The sequence below is a fragment of the Lutra lutra genome, chromosome 1, assembly GCF_902655055.1.
Source record: "Lutra lutra chromosome 1, mLutLut1.2, whole genome shotgun sequence".
Taxonomy (NCBI): Eukaryota; Metazoa; Chordata; class Mammalia; order Carnivora; family Mustelidae; genus Lutra; species Lutra lutra.
In genome coordinates this window covers 23,280,128-23,298,249 of record NC_062278.1, presented here as the reverse complement: position 1 = coordinate 23,298,249, position 18,122 = coordinate 23,280,128, and the positions used below count along the sequence as shown (strand labels likewise).

Genomic DNA, 18,122 nt, shown 5'->3' with positions numbered 1-18,122 from the left:
TCTGACTAGTATAGTACCATTGGGGGAAATAGTTGTTTTCTAGAACATTGTTAGATTGTATGGGACATGACATACAATAAAGAAAATGTACCCTTCAGTACTTTGTAAGTTTATTGATATACATAATATATCATGCCTGGAGCGAGCTGGTGAAGTTGTTTTGGGATACTGACCTTCATTCAGTTCATTCAGTATCTTTCAGTGTTAAGTCCTTTCCTATGTTGACACTCTGGGACACTCCTTTTGTCTATTAAAACTTAGATTTTAAAAGAACTGTAGTATTGTTTCATAGCCCTAAGTTGCATATTAAGCAGTAGTTACTCTTCAGCTAACATATTTTTGTTATTGCTGGAATCATTCATAGTTTATAAAGCGGCAGAAAATGTGCAAAATCTAATCAGATGCATCTTAAAATAACTTTTATTTTATTATTATCCTATTTAATAAGCCAATATAGAAAATAATGCAAGTCTCTTCACTTGTTTCCTCAGATCACTTCCTTGAGGGATCTTGAAGAATCTTCCTAGATCTTCCAAATTGCTCCGAGTCCCTCTGTATTTTTTTTTTCTATCGCTTAAACACCAGTTGGGTAGTCATTGATTTGATGGCTTTCACCTTATTGAACTTGGCCCATTTAGCATAGTGAGTGCTGCAAGAAATAGTTGTTCACTGACTCAAAAAATATATGAATGAATGAATGAGTCACAGAAATAATTAAAATTGCAAGACAGTGTCTTTGAAGAAAAGCAGAAAACCAACAGGACTACTCTCTATATAGACTCTGCTCTTCCATCATTTCATTCAACTTGTGAAGATTTATTGAGGATTATGGAGCTGGTCCTTAGTTTTTAAAGGATATATCACAGTTTGTGGTCCACATTTATATGTATGTTTCCATGATGGTGTTCCTCATTTGATTTCAAGTTCTGTGAAAAAAGAGCTGTGTCTCATTTGATTGACAATTTAAACAAGAACAGAGCTCAGTATTAGACACATACTAAAAAATCCAATTCTGTTTAATGATTGAAGTAATGAGGAGATTAATTTATATGATATTTATGACTTGTACTGACGGAATTAGAAATGACTGCACATTTATTTAGGAATAAGTTTTCAAATCTTACTTTTTAAAAATATTTTATTTATTTATCTGAGAGAGGGAGAGAGACTGAGCAGGGGAGAGGCAGAGGGAGAAACACACTCCCCACTGAGCAGGAAGCTGGATGTGGAACTCGGCCTCAGGACCCTGAGATAATGACCCAAGCTGAAGGCAGATGCTTAATCAGCTGAGCCACCCAGGCATCCCTAACTTTTCAAATCTTAATGGAACAATCAGTGAACACTAAATTGGAGAAAAATCCTCAATTTTCTCTTGTCAAAATACCTATCTGTTAGAGTGCCTACTGAGACTCAACAAAAAAATAAAGAGTAAATTCTTGTGATGACACTATTTGGTATGTCTGTTCGGAGTGACAATCCATCACCCTTTTTTCAGGCTCCGTACCCTTGCTTGGTTAAGTGGATCATGTCATCAGCAGGAAAGGAGTTCAAGTTGTCACTGCCCATGCCTAACCATCTGTTCTAAGGAATTATTTATCACAAACAACCACCAAGGCATAAAGAGAAGGGTATGATTCAAACTGAAAGTGAGTTGAGGAACAGGTGCCTTAATAGTGTAGGAATGGGAGAGGTCTTTCTGTCCTCCTGCAAGATGGGTGACTGGAACGGGGCCCTGAAGACTTAACCAGTTCAGACAAGCTAATAGGAAGGAACATTGTAGCTGGAGAGAAGTAGAGAAGTTAGTAAGGAAGAATTCTCCAATTCAGTGTAAAATCTGAACTGATCAGTAGCCATACTAATTAGGAAAACACTGAAAGGCTTTTGCTTTATTTTTATTTCTTCTCTTCTTCCATCTCTCTCTTTTTTTTTTTTTTTTTTTTTTTTGCTCATCCCCTCCTTCCCTCTTCTCTCATTTTTCTTCTCCCATCTCATTCTTATCTTTCCCTTTCCAACATTTCCAGTGGCAAGTAATCCCTTCTTGATCCCTGCCCCCAAAACACACACTCTTGTGTCTGTTATAGTTGTTTGAAGTAGCCTGCTTGCACTCACCCCACACTCACTAATTTCTGATATAAAAAGATCAGCACTTCATTCCCAGTGTTTCTATATGACAGTGTTTTTTAGGAACCCAATTATGTTTAACTATGTCTATGTTGTGCAAGTTCTTAATATTTTGTTCACTCTTAAGAGTTTTGGATTAGTGAGTACTATTTTATGGGTACCTTGTTTTGTTTTGGTTAATGGTTCCTGTTTGTGTCATTTTATTTTGTTTTGTTTTGAGCATTTTGTAGTCTTTTTGAAAGATCAACTGTAATTTTTTATTTAGAAGATCATGATACTACATTTGAACTTCATTCAGAGCAAGGTAATTGGGCATTTTCCTTCAGTTCTAATTCTCTTTTTATATGTTCTTTTTAGCATAATGATTACTTCACAGTAACATTATAGTCTTCTTCTTACTTTAATTAATGTCACATCTCAATTCTAAGTGCTTGTTTTCAGCCCCAGGGTACTAATTTCATATCTTGTTTCTTAAATTAGCTGACTGTAAGCTCAGATTTCTGGTGGTTATGATAGTCATATAGCTATTCCCTGTTTCCAACAATAAGAAGAAATTACTGTTTTAATGAAGGATTTTCTGCTATTCTGTTAGGTATTTGATTTTAAAAGAACTGTACTATTGTTTCATAGCCCTAAGTTGCATATTAAGAAATAATTGCTTTTCAGCTAATATATTTTTGCTATTGCTGGAATCATTCATAGTTTATAAAATGGCAGAAAATGTGCAAAATCTAATCAGATGCATCTTAAAATATCTTTTATTATTATCCTATTTAATAAGCCAATATAGAAAATAATGCAAGTTTTTTAGAAGCCTTAGGAAGATTTGTTTATAAACTCTATTTTTTCTTTGATAACAGTGTCTAGGAATAAAAGAAGAAGAGATCCTCTAGAAACATCTTATTTATACTATATCTAAACTGTTAGAAAAAAATAATTCCAAATGCAGTTTACAAATACTGAAATTTGTATTTTTTATATTTATTCCACAGAAAATTTTGAATCTCAAAACATAAATATAGATAAGATTCGTATTAAAGTAAACTCTGTTGTTTGTGTTCAAGTATAACCTTTTTGATTTGATTTAAATTTTTGCAAAATCCTATTGTGACTTTAACCTGCCTTGGTCCCTAAGGACTGATTTTTCTCCATTACCTCAGTGTTTGATTTGTTGCCCAGTGAGTAGAGATGATTATATTGAAGCCCCATCATTGTTATAGTTGCTTTAATAAATATATTGTCTTTATCTTTAGTTAGAAAGTTCTACCTGTTGCATTTGTTCCTTATGTGCTATAGAGAATGAAAGATGCTTTTTTAGGCTTCATTATTTTATTAAGGGAAATAATGCATTTCCTGAACATAGAGATTTTGTTTACATTAATAGCTTTATTAATGATTTCTGAGCATAATGACATGTAAATTGAGTTTTCCAGAATTGTATTTAAAAATGAAAAGTTGGAAAAGAAAGTGATGTCCCTTGACTGTTGGAAGTCATACCATGATAAAAAATACAAGTGATAATGATGAAGAAGAAAGTAACATTAATTTAGGGGTAGAAAAGGAATTTCTGTGGTGTCACAGTGTGTATGTCTGCGTGTGTATCTCCCTAGGACGTGGTTTAAAGATGATACTGGAAGTGTGAGGTGAAAGTAGGAAATGTATTTGTAGCCAGTGGAAACTGTTGATGCAGAACTCCTGCAATAAAAGGGAGCTTGGATTCAACAGGATGGGGGAAAGAGTAGCTTGGTCCAGCATGGAAAGGCATATAATGACCTTTTTAAAGGCAATGAAAATTTTAAAAGAAATTTATTTTTTTTAAACTGAGATGACGAATTTTTTTAAGATTTCTTTTTTTAATTTAGTTGACAGAAAAGAGAGAGAGCGAGCACACAAGCAGGGGGAGCAGCAGGTGGAGTGAGAGGGAGAAACAAGCTCCCTCCTGAGCAAGGAACCTGACGCAGGGCTTGATCCCAGGACCCTGAGATCATGACCAGAACTGAAGGCTGACACTTAACTGACTGAGCCACCAAGATGCCCAAGAAATTGACTTTTTTAAAAAAGAAATTGATTTTTACTTGTATACTGTGAAGGACGTTACTGAACATATATTTTTACTTTATATGCCTGTTGGGTTTCTCTGTTTTTCGCTGATCTTTGATATGATTACTATCTATAATGTTGCTTTCTAATATTCCAGAAGTTTCTTTTCCTTTTATAAAAGGATGAAGGATTATGCCCTGCCAACATTGATTTCAATGATTCAGATTTTTACAATGAACATCACAGATCCTTCCTCCTTTTCTCTGAACATCTGCCTTTTTGTCTTCAAGATGTTTATTAAAAATTATTCTTTAGGGTGCTTGGGTGGCTCAGTGGGTTAAGGCTCTGCCTTCAGCTCAGGTCATGATCTCGGGGTCCTGGGATCGAGTCCCACATCAGGCTCTCTGCTCATCAGGGAGCTTGCTTCCTTCTCTCTCTGTCTGCCCACTTTCTGCCTGCTTGTGATCTCTGTCAAATAAATAAATAAAATCTTTTAAAAAAATATTCTTTAGATTGTATTTAAGATAGTTATAATCTTCCAAGCACATGAATTGATGCCCAGAAGAGAATAGATGAAATTACTAGTCTTATTTAATATTTGCTGTTTGATATAAACTCCATACAATGGAAGGAATATTTTGGTGTCATAATTTTATATTTAGTTGCATATCACAGCTAAAAATTTGAATAACTTTGACAAGGCTCTAATTATGATTGGTAAAGTTATGAGAGTTTATTTATTCTGTTGTATTTATTAAGCAATTAAGATATGTCCAAATATGATTAAGGATACAAAAGTGATTATGGTCCTTCTTTTAAGTCCAGAGCTCTTAAAGATAAGAGAATCCATTCTAGACAGTTTAAACAGAAGAGGACTTATCATGGATTATAGCTTGCTCACTGAAGTGTTTTGAGAGCTGATGGAAAAGGCTATATATAGGCTAAGCCTTCAGAAATGCCTGCCAGAATCTTGATGTTCAAGGGACCCACCAGTGGATCTGATGTCTCCATCATGATGTGGTCTATGATAAATCAAGAAGCTAATACCTGATCTATCTGCATATCACATTGCTTCAGAAGAGGTGATGAGATAGGTTGAAGGGAAAAAGACAATTCATTGAGCTGAATCTAAAAGAGTTATTATACCTGATTCCAAAAACAGCTACAAAATATAAGAGTATGAGCTTGAAAGACAACACATTCTGATAAGCACTTGGACCATTTGGGTTTTTTAAGGAATTAAAACTAATTACTATTGGGGCGCCTGGGTGGCTCAGTGGGTTAAGCCGCTGCCTTCGGCTCAGGTCATGATCTCGGAGTCCTGGGATCGAGCCCCGCATCGGGCTCTCTGCTCTCTCGGGGAGCCTGCTTCCTCCTCTCTCTCTGCCTGCCTCTCTGCCTGCTTGTGATCTCTCTGTCAAAAAAAAAAAAAAAAAAAAAAAAACTAATTACTATTATTAGTGGAGGTCTGATAATACTTACAAGTTATGAAATATGATATCAGAAGTAGCAAACATTGGTAGACTAGGAAAAGAATCAACCTTTTAGTTAGAGGAATTATGTTCTATGATTGTCCTTGCATAATTTAATAATAATACAATATTTTAATGATGATGACACATTTTATTAAACTTCTTAATATAACCTGGTAAGGTGATTACATGAGATGCCACATGGTTCAATATAGAAAAAAAGATCCTATTTTCTGTATATAGTCAAAGCTACTCCATAGACTATATAAAGCCTAATTTTCATAAGACATGCAATCTAGAGCCTTAATCTTAGTAACAGGCAGAGGAAAAATAGGTGTGAATTCTTTGTCTCACAGTGCATTATTTCTCCTTATATTAGTTGTGAATTTCCACAATAATGTTACACAAAAAGCTATCCCAATAATTACTGAATAAAACATCAGCTATTTAGCATTTCTCACAATACTGTGGATTGGTTGAGTGATCTTTCTGATCTGAGTCTATGTTGGCTAACTTGGGCTGGGCTTGCTCAGGTGTCTCCAGTCAGGTGGTAGGTTGACTAGAAAACTAGCTGGGTCTTAGCTGTGCTAGTAAGTTTTCTTTCACTTGGTCTCAGATTTTATAGCAACACAATCCTGTGTTCTCAAATCAGAGGCAGGAATCCAAGAGTTTTGGAAGCATGCCAGACCTGCTGAACCATAGGATTAGAGCTGACACACTGTGACTTCAGGTTCATTTTGGTAGCCTAGGAAAGTTATTAAAGACTATCCCGGAAGTAAGAGAGAAATAAACTACAAATTTTGTAGATATTGCAAAGCTGCATTGCAGACCATTTACCATACTCTCCTATACACATTTTAGGAACAAATCAAGCAAGCTCATTATCCTCAATGAGTTTTCCTCAACTGCTTCTCCCTTATTAAAATAGCAACTCAATTTCAAATAAACACAACTCTAAGCAGGATATGTATTGTCCTTGCCAATAAAATTACCCAAATACTAGTAAATTTTAAAATTTATTGAGCACACATTATTTAAAAATTCTGCTATGCCCAATACAGAATTGAAAAACAGAGTCAAAATAACCCAATTTCTAGTATAGCCTGTAAGAATCATGGAAGTTTTCACATCATTAAATAAAAAGCTAAACAAAATGAAAACAAAAACAGAAACAAAAACATTTCTTAGATCTGTGAGAGAAATGAGGCCCCCCAAATTGGATATAGGTGTTTACAGGTGGACATGGAATCACAATTTACCTGAGCAGAGTTGAAATGTCCTCAGAAACCAGTGTCGAGGTAGGGAAGCCTGAATTGTAATTGAAGAATTGCTTGGGGACACCTGGGTGACCCAGTTGGTTAAGGTCTGCCTTTCAGCTGAGGTCATGATCCCAGACTCCTGGGACAGATCCTCTTGTAAGACTCCTTGCTCAACGGGAGTCTGCTTCTCCCTCTCCATCTGCACCTCCCCCTGCATGTGCTAACTCTCGCTCTTTCTCTTAAATACATAAATAAAATCTTAAAAAAAAATGTTGGAAGCTCAGTGTGGAAGTTTCAGAGATAAATAATGCAGAGAAATCCACTCATCAGGAAACCCCCATATTTCTGTGAATTTTATTTCCTGGGTTTCTACCAATTCTCTTTCACATGGTCTCACAATGAATGTCAGGGAAAAATGTCCATGTGCTTCTATCACAGGGAACCATTTCCAAAAGGAACCATTTTGAAGTAGGCCAGAACATTCTGCAGTTCTTAACAACGTCTGTTCTCAGGAAAAGTATTAAAATAGAGCTTAACATGCTGGGGGTTTTTTGGAGCCTAGCTGATTTGGGTGAAAGGAAATACCCAACTTCTGCTCTGTTTACCCTTCCTTGTAGGAGACAGAAAACTCCCAACTGTAGCCCATCTAGCATCCTGCCCCAACTAAGAGTGAAGACAGCCTAAGAAGCACATGTGAAGTCATAATCTAGAGGCACAAGATCACTAAAGACTGAGATCTAATTATAGGATGACAGAGTTCTACCCTCCCCCCACATCTTACCATCACCTTACTAATGGCTTCTTTACATCATTCCTTGTAGCTAGTACATTATTGCTAGCAATCATGAAAAAAATTACAAGACATACTAAAAGTCAGAAACATAATTTGAAAAGATAGAGCAAGCATCAGAAACAGACTCCTATATGGAAGGGATGTTGAATGATCAGATTAGATATTTAAAAGAACTTGATTAATATGCTAAGGACTCCAGTAGATAAAGTAGACAGAATGCAAGAACAGGACAGTGTAAATAAACAGAATTCCTAAGAAAGAAATAAAAGGAAATGATAGAGATAAGAAACTCTGTAAGAGACATGAAGAAATGATGAGCTTATCAGTAGACTGGACATTGCTTAAAAGAAAAAGAATATCTGAGATAAATGAAAACCTCAAAAACTGAAAAGCAATAGGAAAAATGACTGAAAAAAAGAGAAGAATGTTCAGAACTGTGGGACAAGTACAGAAGGTATAGCATAAATGTATTAGAGATATCAGAAGAAGAATAAAGAGAGAGAATGGAAGAAATACCTGAAACACTGAGTGAGAATTTCCCCAAATTAATATCAGGCACCAAAGCACAGAACCAGAAGCTCAGAGACACTTAGCAGGAAAAATGCCAGAAAAATTACACCTAGCCACATTCAAACTACAAAGAAACCAAAGATAAGGAAAAAAAATATGAAATAAAAAAATACCTTACCTATACAAAAACGAAGGTGAGAATTGTATCTGATGTCTCAGAAACCATGCAAACAAGACAATGGAACAAAATAAAGTATTGAAAGACTATTTCCTACAGTCAACAAAACTAAGAGGCAACCCATAAAATGGGAGAAGATATTTGCACATGACATTACAGATAGAGGGCTGATATTCAGGATCTATAAAGAACTTCTCAAAATCAACACTCAAAAAACAAATTACCCAGTCAAAAAAATGGGCAGAAGTCATCAACATACACTTCTCCAAAGAAGATATACAATTGACTAACAGATATATGATAAAATGTTCAACATCACTAGCCATCAGGGAAATACAAATCAGAACCACAATGAGATACCCCCTTACACCAGTAAGAATGCCAAAAATAACAAAACAGGAAACAACAAATGTTGATGAGGTTGTGGAGAAAGGGGAATCCTCTTACATTGTTGGTGGGAATGCAAGTTCGTACAGCCACTCTGGAAAACAGTATGGAGGTTCCTCAAGATGTCAATAATAAAGCTACCTACTACCCAGCAATTGCACTACTAGGTATTTAAACCACAGTTACAGATGTAGTGAAAAGAAGGGGCATGTGGACCCGAATGTTCATAGCAGTAATGTCCACAATATACAAACTGTGGAAGGAGCCAATATACCCTTCAATAGATGAATGGATAAAGGAGATGTGGTCCATATGTACAATAGAATATTATTCAGCCATTAGGAAGGATGAATACCCACCATTTACACTGACATGGATGGAACTGGGGGGCGTGGGGGTTGTTATGCTAAGTGAAGTAAGTCAAGCAGAGAAAGACAATTGTCATATGGTTTCACGCATATGTGGAATGTAAACAATAGCACGGAGGACGGAGGACCGGGAGGACCGTAGGGGAAAGGAGGGAAATCTGAAATCAGAGAGAAATCAGAGAGGGAGACAAACCATGAGAGACTCTGGTCCCGGGGATTTAACAAACTGAGGGTTTCAGAGGGGAGGAGCATGGGAGGATGGGGTAACAGAGTGATTGGTATTAAGGAGGCCCCGTGTTGTGATGAGCCCTTGGTGTTATAGGCAACTAATGAATCATAGAACACTACATCAGAAACTAATGATGTGCTATACAGTGGCTAAGTGAACATAATAATAAAAAATAAGCTACATATGAAAGAAAAAAGTGTTGAAAGAGAAAAAAAATGAAAAAAAAATAATTTTGAACCATGCAAAGTAGCCTTTAAAAGTAAGGGAGAAATAAAGACTCTGATATGAACAAAAATTTAAGGAATCAGTTGCCAGTAAGTGTGGCTTGTAAGAAATGTTAAAAGAGATTATATAGAGAAAAGGAAAATTATATAGATCAGAAAGTCAGATCCACATATGGGAAGGAAGAGTATGGAACATTTATTTTTCTCATTCTTAATTGATCTAACAGTTAATAGCTTGTTCAAACAATAACAACAATATATTTGAATATGTATGACCATATAGAAGAATGTGAAAAGATGTTCAACCTCATGTCACTAAGGACTTGCAAATAAAACAATAAGGAGATACCACTACACACTTTGTTGAATAGCTAATATCCAGAACACTGACACCACCAAATTCCAGCAAAGATTTAGAGGATTTTACATTCGCATTTGTGGCTAGTGGGGATGCAAAATGCTCCCGCCACTTCGGAAGATAGTTTGGTGATTTCTTACAACACAAAACATACTCTTACCCGATGACTTGGCACATGTGCTCCTTAGTATTTACACAAAGGTGTTGAAAATTTATGTCCACACAAAAGCCTGCATACAGATGTTTATAGTAACTTTATTCATAATTGCCATTACTTGATAGCAATCAAAATACCCTTCAGTGGGTAAATGGATAAATGAACTGTGGTACGTCCAGAAAATGGAATATTATTCAGTGAAAGATATTTTATTACTAAGTGGAAAAAGCCAGTCTGAAAAGACTATAATATTGTATGATTTTCAGAGTAGCGGTAGTTTCGGCAACCTTCCTGAATCCGCACCTCTGCAGGAGGCTGCAGCAGATCCGGGCACCGGAACCATGTTTTGCCAACCAGTATGACAATGATGTCACTGTTGAGAGCCCTCAGGGAAGGATTCATCAACTTGAGTATGCAATGGAAGCTGTCAAGCAAGGTTCAGCCACAGTTGGTCTGAAATCAAAAACCCATGGAATGTTGGTTGCACTGAAGAGAGCTCAGTCAGAGCTTGCGGCTCACCAGAAAATAATTCTCCATGTTGACAACCATATTGGTATCTCAATTGTGGGACTTACTGCTGATGCCAGACTGTTATGTAATTTTATGCACCAGGAGTATTTGGATTCCAGATTTGTATTTGACAGACCTCTTCCTGTGTCTCATCTTGTATCTCTAATTGGAAGCAAGACCCAGATGACAATCCAACGATGTGGCCGGGGACCCTATGTGTTGGACTGCTTATTGCTGGTTATGATGATATGGGCCCTCACATTTTCCAAATCTGTCCTTTTGCCAACTATTTTAACTGTAGAGCCATGTCCATTGGAGCCCATTCTCAATCAGCTCATACTTAACTTGGGGAGACATATGTCTGGATTTATGGAGTGCAATTTAAATGAACTGGTTAAACATGGTCTACCTGCCTTATGAGAGACATTTCCAGCAGAACAGGACCTAACTACGAAGAATGTTTCCATTGGAATTGTTGGCAAAGACTTGGAGTTTACAATTTATGATGATGATGATGTATGTGCATTCCTGGGAGGTCTTGAAGAAAGACCACGGAGAAAGGCACAGCCTGCTCAACCTGCTGATGAACCTGCAGAAAAGGCTTGATGAACTGATGGAATATTAAGTTACAAGCCAGTCTACGTGTGTATTATCAAATCCGTAAGAATGCAGGAACACATACTGATGACAGTAATCTATACTTTGAACCAAAAGATGCAGGGTGGTCTTATGGTATGTTTTAGGAATCAGTCCAGATGTGTTTTTCCTAAGCAACTTTTCTAAAACCATATAATGGTGTACGTTTTCTTTGAGAGGGTCTATATAATCATTTTCCAGTAAGTATAGTTATCTATACTAATATTTTTATAGTCTTTGTGGTTTTAAAGACAACTGTGAAATAAAATTGTTTCACCTGAAAAAAATATATTGTATGATTTTCAAATATATGACATTCAGAAAAGGCAAAATTTTGGACACACTAAAAATCAGTAGGTTCTAGGTGTTAAGAAAGAGAAGAAGATGAATAGGTAGGGCAGAGAGGATTTTTAGGGGAGTATTCTGTATGATACTATTACGGTGGATACATAACATTATACATTTACATATACATTATACAATTGTCCAAACTCATAAAATGTACAACACCAACCCTGCCCTGAACTCAACTCTGAATAATTTTGGACTTTGGATGGTAATAATGTGTCAATATGACCCTGCAATTGCAGTACTGGGTATATACCCCAAAGATACAGATGTAGTGAAAAGAAGGGCCATCTGTACCCCAATGTTTATAGCAGCAATGGCCACGGTTGCCAAACTGTGGAAAGAACCAAGATGCCCTTCAACGGATGAATGGATAAGGAAGATGTGGTCCATATACACTATGGAGTATTATGCCTCCATCAGAAAGGATGAATATCCAATTTTTGTATCAGGGACTGGAAGAGATTATGCTGAGTGAAATAAGTCAAGCAGAGAGAGTCAATTATCATATGGTTTCACTTATTTGTGGAGCATAACAAATAACATGGAGGACATAGGGAGATGGAGAGTAGAAGGGAGTTGAGGGAAATTGGAAGGGGAGGTGAACCATGAGAAACTATGGACTCTGAAAAACAACCTGAGGGTTTTGAAGGGGCGCGGGGTGGGAGGTTGGGGGAGCCAGGTGGTGGGTATTAAGGAGGACATGCATTGCATGGAGCAATGGATGTGGTGCAAAAACAATGAATTCTGTTACACTGAAAAGAAAAAAAAAAAAAGAATAACACTTAAAAAAAAATATATATATATATATGTATATATACATATATACATATATATATATATATATATGTTCATCAAAGTTCATTAATTATAACAGATATATCACTCTGGTGGTGGATGTCCATAATGGGGGATGTTACGCTTATGTAGCAGGAGGGAGCATTTGGGAAATCACTGTACCCTTTGCTCAATATTGTTATGAACTTAAAACTACTTCATATCTATTTAAAAAATAAACAGTAAATGGTGTCTACATTTACCTACCTTTAAGACCTGTTTGATTTTTTTCTTCTTTTTTCACTCCACCATCTAGGATTATAACACACTAGTTACTAAATTTAACCTCAAGTGCTGTTGTGTGATGTGGTGAATGTCTTGGGATATTTTTATCTTGTTGCCCTATTTTTTTGGCAAATATCTATGATGGGTGTTGCAAATAACATGTTTTCCTCTGTATGATGAAATAAGTAAATTAGAAGAGCTAAAATATATTGGATTTTTTATTAATCACCTTAGTTAGTATTTACAACAACTGACTTCTGATCTTGGGGTTATGGGGTTGAGCCTGGTGATGGACTCTGAGCTTAGCAGAGTCTGCTTGGGATTCTCCCTCTCCCTCTGACCCCCACCCAATAAATAAATAAATCTGTAAAAAACTATAATGAATACTCAAAAACCCTCACTTTGTAATAGTTTCATTACATATCTCTATTAACTATGCTCCTTAGGTTATTTACATCTATTGTATATCTATGACAGAAATACTATATAATTTAGTATTACTCTACATCTTCTTTAAATACCACATTTAGTAATGTCACATTTATGGCTGTTTAACCACCATTGTATAAGACCTACTGTGCAGTTATTTCCCAGTGAATTCTTACTATTTCTCTATGCAGGATCTTCCTTCAACTATATCCCACCCTGGTGTGGGATTTAGTTAATCTGACTGCTTTGTAGAAACCTCCTTTGAAATTTCTGCATGGAGATAATATATATATATATATATATATTTTTTTTTTTTAATCAGGCTATTTCAGCTAAAGTAGAAACCACATATTCTTTTCTTTGTGAATGAACCCCTTAGACTCCAAACAAATCTGGTTTTCCAGAATGTTGAACTGGCATGAAATCAGCACAGCACAATAGTCTCTAAATTGAACTTGAATTAACTTCATATTTCATTAATTTTCAGATTTGATAGAAATGATGGAAAAAGAGATAAGCAAACATTTCATTTTTTTTCTTCTCCAGTGTATCAAATTTACCCAACAACAAAAAAATTGTCTGTAAAGCTTTTCCTTTAGCACTTACTCTGTTTGTGCCAGAGAATCTCTAAGCTTCTACTAATACTATAATGTTAGCTAACATGCTTTCAAATATTGGCCACATCCAATTATGTTTACTAATCAGAATGTTCTATTAGTCTCATTTATAAAGGGTATTTTTCTTAGCAAAACATAATGAAATAATTGCCTTTGACACTGTGTAGTGAGGGAACTTTGACTGGGGTAAGTGCTATGAAAAGATGAGGTCAGATTTGAGATTCACTTGTCATGTTGTCATGGAACATTAAAAATATTTATGGAGAAAAATGTTCTTTGAGTTAATGTAACCTAATGAAAATAGTTTTTAAATTATTATGGTGCCTTCTCAGATTGTACATCCAAATAGATTTGCTTATTCATTAGGGCTAAACATACATATGCACATATGCTTACACACACATATACATATACTTTAAACATAAGAGATGATTTTTTTTATTCTTTGTTCTATATGTTTATATTTCTATTACAGTTACATAATAACCAAAATATGAGGATATTATTAAATATCTTTAGTAAGCCCCATATGCATGTTTTATGTGGGGTATGCATGCATACATGTGTATTGTGGTTGTATTTGTATATTATTTGTGGACAACCATATATTTGATATATTTGTTGAAGCCCACTTAATCTTAGGAAAGTGAAATTTCACTGGCACCTTTATGAAAAGAGAAGGTCCTCTTATCATGAAAAATCTTAGCATATATATCTCATATATATATATAAGCTTTATAAAATATATGACCTCATAATAGAAATATTAGCAATTAAATAAAATACCAATTTTTTTTACTAAGTAGTCATACTGAAAAAAAAATCCAAATGTATTTTATATTTCCAGGTTATTTTTCTAACTGGTATATGCAGGCACTTTAAAAGTCATTGTCTTATTTTGTAAATTCAAAGAAACTTTTATTTTTAATTTTAAGAATGTATTTATTTTATTTATTTATTCATGAGAGAGGGAGAGAGAGGCAGAGGGAGAAGCGGGTTCCCCAAGGAGCAGGGAGCCTGATGTGGGACTCGATCCCCGGACCCTGGGATCATGACCTGAGCTGAAGGCAGATGCTTAACCATCTGAACCACCCAGGTGCCCTCAAAGAAACATCTTAATCCTCAGCATAATGGTACTCTTCCTTTCCAGAAACAAACAAACAAAATGTGTATCAAAAAACTGCAGGGGCGCCTGGATGGCTCAGTGGGTTAGAGCCTCTGCCTTCGGCTCAGGTCATGATCTCAGGGTCCTGGGATGAGCCCCACATCAGGCTTGTCCCTTAGCAGGGAGTCTTCTTGTCCCTCTGCCTCTCTCTTTGCCCCTCCCCATCTACACTGGTGCTTTCTCTTTCTCCCTTTCTCTCTCTCAAATAAGTAAATAAAATCTTAAAAAAAAAAAAAACTGCAGCTAAATTTTACTGCTTCAAGTATTTCAGTTTAAGAACTTTCAAAAAAATAATGATGCATATACAACTTCACTCAGTATTTCATCTATATTTCCCCATTATAAAAAAAATAAGAAAAAAAACTGCAGCTAAATTTTACTGCTTCAAGTATTTCAGTTTAAGAACTTTCAAAAAAATAAAAAATAAATAAAAATAAAAAATAAAAAAAGAACTTTCAAAAAAATAATGATGCATATACAACTTCACTCAGTATTTCATCTATATTTCCCCATTATAAAAAAAAATAATCAGTCATTGATATATAAGTACATCAACTTATAATGTTTACATGATTTTGTTTTGTCTATAACTAGTTTTGACCTAAGGAAATTTGACCCTTAAGAAAATTATTACACAAATAATAAGTATTCAATAAGTTTGAATACTTTAATGTAGATTTACAAATAAATATCAGAAAACAGTCATCCTCAAGTAGAAGAAGAAGGCCAAAATGAAACATTTGGGAGTATGGTCAATAATTGATTATATTTTTACATAAACACAATTAAATTAAATATATCTGCATTTCTATCTAAGTATGTATACTTTGTAATAAACTGTCCAAACTCTACTTAGAGAATGTGCAGTGATATTAACAACTGGAAACTTGGCTGGCATTCAGCTCACAGATGGGATCGGTATTTTGAGATGGCAAGTGTGGTATGTTTGCCATCCCATGTTACTACCTATCATTTCTTTTCAGTCAGAAAAAGAACAGTATGCCAGGAGTGAAGTGGTGTCCCCACACTACTACCTACTACATCTGGGATGTGAATTTTGAAGAAGATGAAATCAGACAGAAAATAAACTGTGAATGGTAGACTGTGAATACTACTGTCTTTGCTTATTGTGTTGGTCAAAGAAGAAATACAGAGTAAATCAGATTTTTGCAGGAATAATTATTTTTCTTATATTTCAGGGACAAGGCCATAAGAGTAAGGTAAAGTCTTTAGTTCAGAATTGAAATTGATGCATGCCTGGTATTCACAGGAGAATTATCTAAGTATTATACATGTCACCATGACTTCCAAGTTAACATCTGATAGGGAAAATTCATCAGTATGCAAATTGAGAGATGGAGTGACTGATGCAGTGAACTCTTCATATAACATGTACTGAAAAGATCAAGATCTTGCTCTCTTTTTTTTTAAGATTTTATTTATTTATTTTACAGAGAGAGAGATCACAAGTAGGCAGAGAGGCAGGCAGAGAGGGAGAGGGAAGCAGGCTCCTCACCGAGCAGAGATCCCAAGGCTGGGCTCCATCCCAGGACCCTGAGATCATGACCTGAGCCAAAGACAGAAGCATAACCCACTGAGCGTCTCGGCATCCCACAAGTTCTCTTTTTAATTAACAGTTGAGACATGGAAAATAAAAGATGAAAGAAGATAAAAGTTGAGAATTCTATATTACCACATGCAAAATTTGAAATTTATAAAATCCTATAGAAACAGAGCAAAAGTAATGCATCATAATATAGAGATGCTTTTTAAACATTCGGGCTTTGTTTTTTTTTTAATGATTTTATTTATTTATTTGACAGACAGAGATCACAAGCAGGCAGAGAAGCAGGCAGAGAGAGAGAGGGGAGGAAGCAGGCTTCCTGAGGAGCAGAGAGCCCAATGCGGGGCTCGATCCCAGGACCCTGGGATCATGACCTGAGCTGAAGGCAGAGGCTTTAACCCACTGAGCCACCCAGGTGCCCCGGTTTGTTTGTTTGTTTGTTTGTTTGTTTTTAAGATTTTATTTATTTGACAGAGAGAAAGAGCACACACAAGCAGGGGGAGCAGAGGGAGAGGGAGAAGCAGGCTCCTTACGGAGCAGAGAGACCAATAAGGGGCTAGATTCCAGGACCCTGGGATCATGACCCTAGCTTAAGGCAGATGTTTAACCATCTGAGCCACCCAGGCGCCTGCTTTTTAAACATTTGATTTGATTGTGGATGAAATACAAAATAAATATGAAATATTTGAATTTTTGTAAGACAAGAAGTAAAAATGAGTTGAAAGCATATCTCAAGATAAAAAGTGGTTTGATATAGAAAGATAGTAATGAAACAGAAGATCAATAGCTAAATGAAATCTAGCCTTTGAGATGGTGAAGAACATAATTATTACTGTACAAAATTGAACCAAAATTGTACAATAAACAATACAGAAAATAAGAAGGAAATGTTAAGGGGACTAAGGACACTTCAATATTTTATGGATGTGCAAGACCAAAATAAAAATAACTAAAGAATAGGGGATAGAAATGATTTAAAATAAATGCAGCAAATGCTGCACATATGTGTAACAAATACTAAATTATAAGATGTACCTAAATTGCGGGGCACCTGGGTGGCTCAGTGGGTTAAAGCCTCTGCCTTCAGCTCATGTCATGATCCCAGGGTCCTAGGATCGAGCCCCACAGTGGTCTCTGCTTAGTGGGGAGCCTGCTTTCCCCTCTTTCTTCTTCTCCCGCTCTGCCTACTTGTGATCTCTGTTAGTCAAATAAGTAAATAAAATCTTTAACAAAAAAAAAAAAAAAGAAAGAAAAGAAAAAAGAAAAATAAGATGTACCTACATTGCTTCTTGAATAGCAGTCACCAGTTTTGCAGGTAGATAGATTTTATTTTTTTTTAATTTTTTAAATTTTTTTAATTCATTTATTTGAAAGAGAGATGGAGTGAGAGAGCATGAGAGGGGAGTTCACAGGGAGAAGCAGACTCCCCACAGAGCTGGGAGCCTGATGTGGGACTCGGTCCCAGGACTCTGGGATCATGACCTGAGCTGAAGGCAGTCGCCTAACCAACTGAGCCACCCAGGCGCCCGTTAGCTGGATTTTAAAACATGAATTTGCATATGCTGTTTATTGCAGATCCATTGATCACATGAATCTGTATGTCACAATTTTAACAATCTCTTAAAATTGGTAGATTGAAAATAATTTAGATCAGTTACTATATAGTTTTCTTTACCAAACACCTTATTAATTTAA

At 35.7% G+C, this 18,122-nt stretch overlaps 1 protein-coding gene and 1 pseudogene across 2 annotated transcripts in view; both read left to right on the top strand.

Annotated features, from left to right (window-relative positions):
- The window catches only part of NCAM2 (neural cell adhesion molecule 2), a 532,785-nt gene that overhangs the window by 116,525 nt on the left and 398,138 nt on the right, over positions 1-18,122 (top strand). The gene's annotated exons all lie outside the window — the stretch shown is intronic.
- Positions 10,352-11,212, top strand: LOC125092922 (proteasome subunit alpha type-1-like; annotated as a pseudogene).